Raw genomic sequence first — 11672 nt, 5'->3', positions numbered from 1 at the left:
CGGAGGATCATATGTTACGTCACTATATTCTACTTTTGCTGGTCTGTAGGGTTTGATAACTAAGGCGAATCAGGCTCGCCACAAATACGCTGCGGAATTCCAGCGTATTTGCGGTTGACAGCTTGATAAATAGAGGCCATTGTCTTTTTTAACTAAGTTCATTATATAAATAGACATGTTTTTTTACATTTGTTGCGTTTTTTAGGAGCAAGCTTTAGTGTACGGGATATTAATAACCCACAGAAGACAGCTGCAAGTATTTGCTTTACAATACCTGTAGTGTGTTTTTTAAACATTGCACTATGTAAAGACAGCTTTTTTTTAACCTTGTTTTTATTTACCAGCTTCAATCGCGCAAGTTTAAAGTAAGTTCACATTGTACTGAAGGGTTTACTTCTAATATCCTTCTAATATCCTGGTTGTACTGTATCAGACATGTTAATACAAATACATTTATATAAAATATAACCTCTCAAGTGCCTGTATTTTAAAGTAAACAGACCCAATGTGATAATCTCTCCTCATTGTTTAAATGTTTTGATTCCCCTTGTTAGTTGCGTAAAGTCATTTACGCTAGTCCTGGGGTGTTATGCCAGAGGATGAGTCCTGAAAACTTAAAGTAAAAGTCAATGCTAGCATTTGTGAAACACTAGGATTGACCATTAGAACAAAAAAGGGGACTTTCATTCATGAAATATGTCATGAGATGCAGGACACATGCAGGACACAGCAAAGATGGTACAACTCTATTTTATTACAGAGCATGTAAATATACATCTGGTATGGTTGATCTCACTAACTAACTGTGACACAAACAAGCGGACCTAAGCCCCGCCCCCGATCTGGTGACGTCACTTCCTGCTCTCATCACAAAATATAAAATAGTTCATGCTGAAAGCTCCTTTATTTGTTTCAAGCGTTTGCCGCACTGAGCGCCTCAAGCAGCAACAGCACAACGCTGTTTTACTAAGAGGTGACATTTCTACCACTTAGCGAATAGCATGCAGAAAATCCGGCGCCACAAGGCCCCAAGCTGGATTTCCCACACGGCTATTGGCTAAGAAGTGAAAATGTCACCTCTTAGCAAAACAGCGTTCTGCCGTGGGCTGCCTGAGAAGCTCAGCATGGCGAACACTTGAAACAAATAAAGGAGATTTCTGCATGAAGTATTTTATACTTCATGACTGAAAGTCCCCTTTATTTGTTCCTATGGTCAATCTTAGCGTTTCACAAATGCTAGCATTGACTTTCACTTTAAGAGTAGAGCTTTGGCCATGAAAGTTCCCTTTGAACCCCTTGGGTGTATTCCACATGGACCTAGAGTTTTATTTACCTTAATAATATACATTTTTCTGATATCATCTACAGATAACCCAGTTATTGGTACGGTCGTGTATGTTCTAGTTTCTTTCAGTATTTCTCTCATTGGCTCCTCTCTTGTGTATACTGAAAAAAGAACTAGTTTAGCATCACAACCTCCCCCTGTTCACTGTTAATTAAGCTATCCATTTTACATGTTAATTTACCCGTGTTTTCTTTCTTAGATTTTATTACCATTTATAAATTGAAAAATATTTTTGTGTTTGTCTTAGAATCTTTTGCAGTTAATCTTTCATTTTCAATATTGGCTAATCTGATTACTACTTTCCATGATTTGTCACATTACTTATATAGGGCTAGATTACAAGTGGAGAGCTAATTTATACCCGTTTGCGGGAGCACGATAATTTACCAGCCATTACAAGTGGCTGTTTATTGCTACCGTGAGTTTGCAGTAACAATTAGTGCTCAGAAAATTAAACTGTGATCAGATCTCTGGTTAATTTTCTAAATGTTTCTCAATTGGCAGCAATAGAAAGTGGTGTGTTTTGGTTTTACACAAAAAAAATAAAAAAATAAGCATCTTTATTTTTTTTTCTCCTAAATATAACTGGTAAAAGCAGTTAACTCTTTGAGTGCTAAGCACTTTTCCACCTGGGTGCTAAGCTGGATTTGAGGTTTTTTTATTTTTTTATTTTTTTTAAATATATATTTTTTTAACTTTTTTATTTTTTTTCAGATCCCCAATACGTATATCATTTGAAAGGTTAGACGATTACCTTTCTAACAGTGGGTCTTGGGGGTCTGTAGCTGCTTAGATGCCTGAGATACAGGCTTCTATGAAGCATGCTCCATTTCCCTATAATGTCTATTGTATTTTTTAAATAAAGTTGCATGGTGACGTCAATCATGTCATTGCGCGTGACATCACCACGCAAAATGTGAAGCCCCGGCAATGCCTGTCACTACAGAGGCCCGATCGCCGGGGTGGGAGTCGATGGGAGCTCCCAGATTGCCCTCAAGTTGGGTGAGTGCTAGCGACGGCTCTGAGCCGTCATCAGCACCTGACTGGGACAATTTGCAACGGCTCAGAGCCGTCGTTAGCACTCAAAGGGTTAAAAGGGGTTAAAAAAGTGGCGGTGTGGGTTACATTGGTGTGTTGTGTGTTAGAGGGCTTGTGTCTGATTCCCTTTGTGGACATCCATGCCAAGCCCACATATCAGAGCAGATTCCTGAGGCAATTGTAGCAAAGGAAAAGGAGCCCCAAATGCAGGACTGTCACAGGAAAATCTCAGCCATGTTTTTACTGGACAGCTATGAGTAGCATGTGAACAATGCTTTTTACCCATCAGCATATGTAACATAGCTCTCCAGGAAACCATGGGTAATGTATCAATACTATCTAGGTCTAATATTGCTTGGGGAGAGATCATTCTAATCTGAATAACAGTAAATACTAATTCATCAAGATTAAAATAATGATTTAAAAAAACTGCTCTATATTGCTAAAGCAGTCTATTTTCTTAAAGACTAGGCCATACAGCCTTTTTTTAATGAGCTGCTTTTTTATTAAAGGGATATGAAACCCAAAATTATTTTTTTCATGTTTCGGATAGAACATGCAATTTTAAGCAACTTTCTCATTTACTTCTATTATCAATTTTTATTCATTCTTTTGGAATCTTTTGATGAAAAGCACTTTATGGCAGCAGTGTTGCAAGAATGTTATGCATTTGCAAGAGCATTAGATGGCAGCACTATTTCCTGCATGTATTGCTCCAAGACACTTACCTAGGTACCTCTTCAACAAAGTATACCATGGGAACAAAGCAAATTTGATAATAGAACCTCAGCACTCCGAATACAGTCGCAATAAGGCACAGGGGTATCCAAAATAAAACAAAGAGTACTCTGGAGAGCTTAAACCCCCCTCAACATCCGACCCGCTTCATGACGCAGGGGTACTTGATCACGAGAGTACTTATTGTACTTATAGTATAGTGATTATAACCAATCAAATAATATGTATTCCTTATAATACTGTTAATAATTATATCTTAACTAACATTACAGGGAGTGCAGAATTATTAGGCAAATTAGTATTTTGACCACATCATCCTCTTTATGCATGTTGTCTTACTCCAAGCTGTATAGGCTCGAAAGCCTACTACCAATTAAGCATATTAGGTGATGTGCATCTCTGTAATGAGAAGGGGTGTGGTCTAATGACATCAACACCCTATATCAGGTGTGCATAATTATTAGGCAACTTCCTTTCCTTTGGCAAAATGGGTCAAAAGAAGGACTTGACAGGCTCAGAAAAGTCAAAAATAGTGAGATATCTTGCAGAGGAATGCAGCACTCTTAAAATTGCAAAGCTTCTGAAGCGTGATCATCGAACAATCAAGCGTTTCATTCAAAATAGTCAACAGGGTCGCAAGAAGCGTGTGGAAAAACCAAGGCGCAAAATAACTGCCCATGAACTGATAAAAGTCAAGCGTGCAGCTGCCAAGATGCCACTTGCCACCAGTTTGGCTATATTTCAGAGCTGCAACATCACTGGCCAAAAAGCACAAGGTGTGCAATACTCAGAGACATGGCCAAGGTAAGAAAGGCTGAAAGACGACCACCACTGAACAAGACACACAAGCTGAAACGTCAAGACTGGGCCAAGAAATATCTCAAGACTGATTTTTCTAAGGTTTTATGGACTGATGAAATGAGAGTGAGTCTTGATGGGCCAGATGGATGGGCCCGTGGCTGGATTGGTAAAGGGCAGAGAGCTCCAGTCCGACTCAGACGCCAGCAAGGTGGAGGTGGAGTACTGGTTTGGGCTGGTATCATCAAAGATGAGCTTGTGGGGCCTTTTCGGGTTGAGGATGGAGTCAAGCTCAACTCCCAGTCCTACTGCCAGTTTCTGGAAGACACCTTCTTCAAGCAGTGGTACAGGAAGAAGTCTGCATCCTTCAAGAAAAACATGATTTTCATGCAGGACAATGCTCCATCACTCGCGTCCAAGTACTCCACAGCGTGGCTGGCAAGAAAGGGTATAAAAGAAGAAAATCTAATGACATGGCCTCCTTGTTCACCTGATCTGAACCCCATTGAGAACCTGTGGTCCATCATCAAATGTGAGATTTACAAGGAGGGAAAACAGTACACCTCTCTGAACATTGTCTGGGAGGCTGTGGCTGCTGCTGCACGCAATGTTGATGGTGAACAGATCAAAACACTGACATAATCCATGGATGGCAGGCTTTTGAGAGTCCATGCAAAGAAAGGTGGCTATATTGGTCACTGATTTGTTTTTGTTTTGTTTTTGAATGTCAGAAATGTATATTTGTGAATGTTGAGATGTTATATTGGTTTCACTGGTAAAAATAAATAATTGAAATTGGTATATATTTGTTTTTTGTTAAGTTGCCTAATAATTATGCACAGTAATAGTCACCTGCACACACAGATATCCCCCTAAAATAGCTATAACTAAAAACAAACTAAAAACTACTTCCAAAACTATTCAGCTTTGATATTAATGAGTTTTTTGGGTTCATTGAGAACATGGTTGTTGTTCAATAATAAAATTAATCCTCAAAAATACAACTTGCCTAATAATTCTGCACTCCCTGTATACCAAAGAGTAATTAAACATTTTATAACAAAATATTTACAAAGACAATATTATATATATATATATATATATATATATATATATAAACAAGGAAAATTTAATTTAATTTGAAAATGTGATCGTACTTGCTTCATAATTGGAATAATGATTCAGAAAGTGTTCAACAGCCATAATACCCTTATCATGTGGAATAGTAGTATAAATTTGACAATGGCTCATTAAGTGACCCAATGCCTAAATACTATGGGGTTGATGGAGACTTTTATGTATTTTTAGAAAGTAATGGAATGTAGCAGTAACAGGTATCAGGTACCATATGTGGCTTAATAGTACCATTATTTAAAGCATATTCCACTATGTCCCTCAAAATAGTCGTATACTCAAATAGCTGGATTACAAGACAATATCAAATAAGTTTGTTTATCAGAAAGTTGTCATAAGGCCCCCACAATGTAGTCTTGTTGATTTAAAAAGACCACATTAGTCCTTTATTTGAGTCACATATAACAATATCCTTGTTGTTTTGCAATCTCCTAAGGGCAGATCTTTCTGCCGATGTCAAATCATCCTATAAATTCTATAAGTCCTGATGTAAATGCTGACTTATTCTAGTTTATTGGGTCTCAGTGGTCTGCTGAAAAACCTCCAGCACATTGGATCAGCACAGGATAAAAGTACTTTTGGTTTTAAATTGAGTAAAATTTGCATCAACAAGTACCACCCATCTCATGTAGTTGCTCCATATCTTTAATGGAATACCATTCCCGAAAATCCGGCTTGTGAGTACAACCATTAGTATCATTTGTAACTCTCAAGCCAATATAAATCTCAGATTCAGAGACGTTATGAATTTATTCACATCTAATATGGTTACAATAAAATATAAATAGCATGAGGTAGAAACATCTACACCCTTAAATTACTTATTATCAAGTATGTAATCAGAAAGATTAATTACATTTTTGTACTCATTTCTGTTGATGTCTGATATAGTGATTCCCTTTCTGATAATATTCCGCCCACTCTTTGTACTTTTCTCTTTTTACTTTCAAGATGGGGCACAATGCAAGTGTGTCTTTTTTGATTGGTCATTACAGCTAACAGAGGCTGTGTGCATAGCTGACATCCGTTTCTAGATCTAAACCAACAGTACAGTACTTATCTGAAGATACAGAATCATATTAAGTGTCACTAAATGACACGTCTACTGTGTTTGATTTCTTAAATCTTAAAGGGACACTGAACCCACATTTTTTCTTTTGTGATTCAGATAGAGCATGACATTTTAAGCAACTTTCTAATTTACTCCTATTATCAAATTGTCTTCATTCTCTTGGTATCTTTATTTGAAATGCAAGAATGTAAGTTGAGATGCCGGCCCATTTTTGGTGAACAACCTGGGTTGTCCTTGCTGATTGGTGGATAAATTCATCCACCAATAAAAAAGTGCTTTCCAGAGGTCTGAACCAAATAAAAAGCATAGATGCCTTCTTTTCAAATAAAGTTAGCAAGAGAATGAAGAAAAATTGATAATAGGAGTAAATTAGAAAGTTGCTTAACCCCTTAATGACCGGACCATTTTTCAATTTTCTTACCCTTAATGACAATGGCTATTTTTACATTTCTGCTGTGTTTGTGTTTAGCTGTAATTTTCCTCTTACTCGTTTACTGTACCCACACATATTATATACCGTTTTTCTCGTCATTAAATGGACTTTCTAAAGATACCATTATTTTCATCATATCTTCTAATTTACTAAAAAAAAAATGATAAAATATGAGGAAAAAATGGAAAAAAACACACTTTTTCTAACTTTGACGCCTAAAATCTGTTACACATCTACAATCACCAAAAAACACCCATGCTAAATAGCTTATATTTTTTTTAGTTTAGAAATACCCAATGTTTACATGTTCTTTGCTTTTTTTGCAATTTATGGGGCAATAAATACAAGTAGCACTTTGCTATTTCCAAACCACTTTTTTTCAAAATTAGCGCTAGTTACTTTGGAACCCTGATATCTGTCAGGAATACCTGAATATCCCTTGACATGTATATATTTTGTTTTAGAAGACATCCCAAAGTATTGATCTAGGCCCATTTTGGTATATTTCATGCCACCATTTCACCACCAAATGCGATAAAGAAAGTCTGCCAGTACTAAATAAAAGTTTCTGCCAGTACTAAATAAAAGTTTGTTTTTTTTTAAATAAAAATTATAAAATATTTTAGTTGTGATGGACCCCTGCCTTAGCACCAACCTCCCTGATCCCCCCCTCCAGCTCTCTAACCCTCTCCCCTACCTAATTACCGCCATCTTGGGTACTGGCAGCTGTCTGCCAGTACCCAGTTTGGCCCCACAAACCAAACTATTTTAATGTTATTTATAACTTTTATTTGTATGCTTAATTATTTCTGTAGTGTAGCAGCCCCCCCCCCACAATACCCCCACCCCCTCCCCGATCCTTTTAAATGTAAAAAAAAAAACTTTTTTTCCCCTTCCTTTTTCATTGGTGTCAGTGTGGCTAATGTGCGCATGCGCATGTGCACGCGCGTCCACGTGCACACGCGCGCCCACGTGCACACGCACACCCGTGCACGTGCACGCGCGCATCGTGCACGCGCGCACACACGCTCCCTCCTCCCACCAGACAAAGGCACCATCGGCACCATAACTACCGGTGCAGAGAGGGCCACAGAGTGGCTCTCTCTGCATCGGAGGCTTGTAAAGGGGTATTGCAGCATGCCTCCATATCGAGGCATCACTGCAATACCCTCAGAGCTGCTGGAAGTGATTGTGATCACTTCCAGCACTCTGTTAGACAACTGACGTACCAGTTATTAAGGGGTTAAAATTGCATGCTCTATCTGAATCATGAAAGAAAAAATTTGCGTTCAGTGTCCCTTTAATTTCTTATTCTTATCCGGCTTAGATCTTAACAGCCTATGTGACTAGCTATAAAAAATGTCAGAATTATAGTTCATCTTATCCCTGTTGATCTTTTGAAATTTAAAAGCCCACCGTTTCTTCGGAAAAGAAAGCATACTCTGCTTTAATTGTCTATCATATAGTTTGACATCTAGATCCTGATTGAATCATTTCAGATCATGTTGTATTGCTGCATTTATTGTATTAGTGCAATTCTCTGTTTCTTTTTATTTATTTTATAAGAATTTCTGATGATAAATGAGAAAAAGTATTTACAGTATATCCGATTCCAATCTGATATCTTTTTTTCCTAGTGTCCATTTTTATTAAAAGACTATCCAAATTGAATTCGGCATCTTTTATCAAATCATCATGAACTTCATTTACTGTGATCGCCAAACTTTTAGTAAAGTCTTCAAAAACAAAACCTTACTCCATATCCTGTTGTACCTCCATAATTAGTCAAACACCATAACAATATGCGTAAAATATTCAGGTGTATCAATGAATATTGTAAGATCATTAAACCTTCAAAAACAACAGTGGCTTAAAGGGACACTCAAGTATAAAAAAACTTTTTATAATTCAGATAGAGCATCAGTTTTAAGACACTTTCCAATTTACTTACATTATCAAATTTTGCATAGTATTTTATATAAACACTTTCTGGGGAACAAGATCCTACTGAGCATGTGCACAAGCTCACAGGGTATACGTATACTAGTCTGTGATTGGCTGCTGTCTGTCACATGATGAAGGGGACTGGAAAATGGGAGAAAAAATTAATTTGTCCGAAAAAAATGTACTGCTTATTTGAAATTCAGAGTAGGTGTTATTGCATTGTCTTTGTATTATGCACTTGATAATTATGCAATTATACTGCATTGAGTGGTCCTTTAATGGATGAAATGTATAAAATAATATTAAACACATACAACATCAGAATTGCCAAGGAAAAATTTAAATACTTGGGAATTCATCTCACCCCCGACCCTTCGGATCTATTTAAACATAACTATGAGACCCTTAAACATAACATTACGACGGATCTTTCCTCTTGGATTAGAAAGCCCCTCTCATGGCTGGGTAGGGTGGGAGTTATTAAAATGAACGTCCTACCAAGGATATTATATATTTTTCAAACAGTCCCAGTCACCCTCCCGACTGGTTACATAACCAACTCCAAAGGTTAATTGAACAATATGTATGGGCGAAAGTCAAACCCCGGCTTCCTAGGCGTACCATGTATTTACCGAGAGAAAGAGGAGGGTTAGGACTCCCTGACTTACAAAAGTATAGAAACGCTGTCTTACTACAGAGGATAGCCGCCTGGTCACATAACGCAGAACAGAAGGCATGGATACAATTAGACAGAAAAATACTCAAACTAAATAATGTAGGCACATTGGCATGGGTACATCACATTAAAAGACCTAAGACTATTCGGGACTACCACTTACTAACAGAGACTTTTCGTGTGTGGGACAGTATCCTAGCTAATACAACACACATATCCACAAGGTATTCTCCTCTAACACCGATCATAGAAAATCCCGACCTCCCCTACCATAATCTGAGTTTCCGCAAGTCCAAACCTTATAACCTCAGGGAGGGCTCGATAAGGGGAATAACAGAAAATGGGAACATTCTGTCTTATGACAGACTAAGAGAAATTCACACTAGCATGTTTAACTATTGGCTACACTATAACCAACTAATCCATTATATCAAAACCCATAAAAATAGACAAGAAATGGGGAGAAACTTAACGCCCTTTGAGGCTCTGTGCACCTCAGTACAAGAACCAAGACACCTGACTTCACTGATTTACAAAATTTTGCTCGTTCCTGAGGCAGACATCCTTCCCACATATACCATCCAATGGCACAGAGAATTTGATTCAGTTTATGACTACAGGGACTGGATGAAGGCCTTAAGCCTCATCAGAAGATCCTCAGTATCAGCGTACTTTCAAGAATCCCATTTTAAGCTCCTGGGTAGATGGTACCTTACTCCCACGAGGTTACATAAGCTATTCCCTACTCTCAGCCCCACCTGTTGGAGGGGGTGTGGAGAAGATGGCTCTCTGCTCCACATCTGGTGGCACTGCCCTACCCTAGGGGCCTTCTGGCCGAAAGTGGTGGAGGAAATTAATACTATCCTCAACGTTATGGTCCCAAAATCCCCAGAAATACTTTTATTTCTGAATCTGCCTAAAACACAAAGCGAGGCCCATCTAGCACTTATGTTAATAATGATAAATGGAGCCAGGCTATTAATACCTAGACAATGGTAATCGAAAGTCATTCCTACCATTGAAGAATGGCGAGCACAAGTAGACAAAACACTTCTCATGGAAAGGTTCCACTACCTGAAAACACACAAATTGGGGACTCACGAGATGATGTTGGCCTTGTGGCATAAAACAATCTAGCTCCCTTATACTCATCAGCTTTATCACATTTTTTTTTTTTCTCTCTCCCCTTTTTACCTCTCTCTTTCTACCCCCCTCTTTTACCTCCTTCTTTCTCACTTAGACTTTCATGTACCGGACATAGGATAATTTGTTTTATAAAGAAAAATTGACTTTTCCGCCCTAGGAGGAGATCTGACGGGCGGAATCAAAAATTCTAGATGTGAAAGATAGCTGGGTTATTTTGTCTGTAGCCATGAATGTTACTGCATTGGAGTGTAACCATATTTTTATCTCCTGATTGTATCTTGATTTTCACATCAATAAAGCTCTTTAAAAAAAAAAATATATATATTAAACACAGCTCAAAAATTGTAAGGAAAACAATGCTATATAATGTCATAAACTCATCTTCCCACCATCTTCAGTCAGCGCTTATAATACGCACACAGACCTTACATTTCTTATAATTAGTTAGACACTTACACAGACAGAAGAACATAGACATGTACCACAGGGTAAGATGCTAAAGATGACATCTGCCCATGGCAGTCTTCTTCACCAACACGCTGTCAGTGGTATGTAAGAGTGAAGGCAATCGCCTAAGGAGACGATGTGCAGCGGACATGATACGCTACATCGTATCATGTCCACTCGCACTTTCAGAAATCGGCCCCGAAGTGTTTAAAGTGAATGTCAATTTTGATGCTAAAGTGCCCGGTTTTTAATAATTCGATTAAAAACAGGGGCACTTTAATTCATCAAAATTTACATTTCACTGCTGTTGAGAAAAAAAAAACGTACCTTTTAATCTTCACCGCAGCTCCAGCTTCCTCCGCCCGACGCAAAGCCTATTCCTGGGTCTTAAATAAGGTATCCGGCTTCTCTCCAATCACGGCATTGAATCAGACACTGAATCCCCCGGGGGGGGAAGCTGTGATTGGAGGATGACCTATCCATCATTTCTGACATCAGAATTGGCTTCCAACGACCAGAGAAAGCTGGAGCTGCTGTGAAGTTTAAAAGGAAAGTTTTTTTCTCAACAGGAGTGAAATGCAAATTTTGATGAATTAAAGTGCCCCTGTTTTTAATCGAATTGTTACAAACTGGGCACTTTAGCATCAAAATTGACATTCACTTTAATGTCTCTTTAAAAGGCTGTTTTTCATAAGTGCTACACAGTATTAAAAGAGTTTTCACAGTACTTTGTGTGTATGTCAAGGCCCTGGGTCCTATGGCTGCAGCACATTGTTATGCAATGCAAATATAAATAATTGGAAAACTTTGATTTTTTTTGCTTTTTAAAGGGACAGTCTACACCAGAATTTTTATTGTTTAAAATGATAGTTAATCCCTGTATTACCCACTCCCCAGTTTT

The sequence above is a fragment of the Bombina bombina genome, chromosome 5 (assembly GCF_027579735.1).
Source record: "Bombina bombina isolate aBomBom1 chromosome 5, aBomBom1.pri, whole genome shotgun sequence".
NCBI classification, from domain to species: Eukaryota; Metazoa; Chordata; class Amphibia; order Anura; family Bombinatoridae; genus Bombina; species Bombina bombina.
This window is presented reverse-complemented; position numbering follows the sequence as displayed.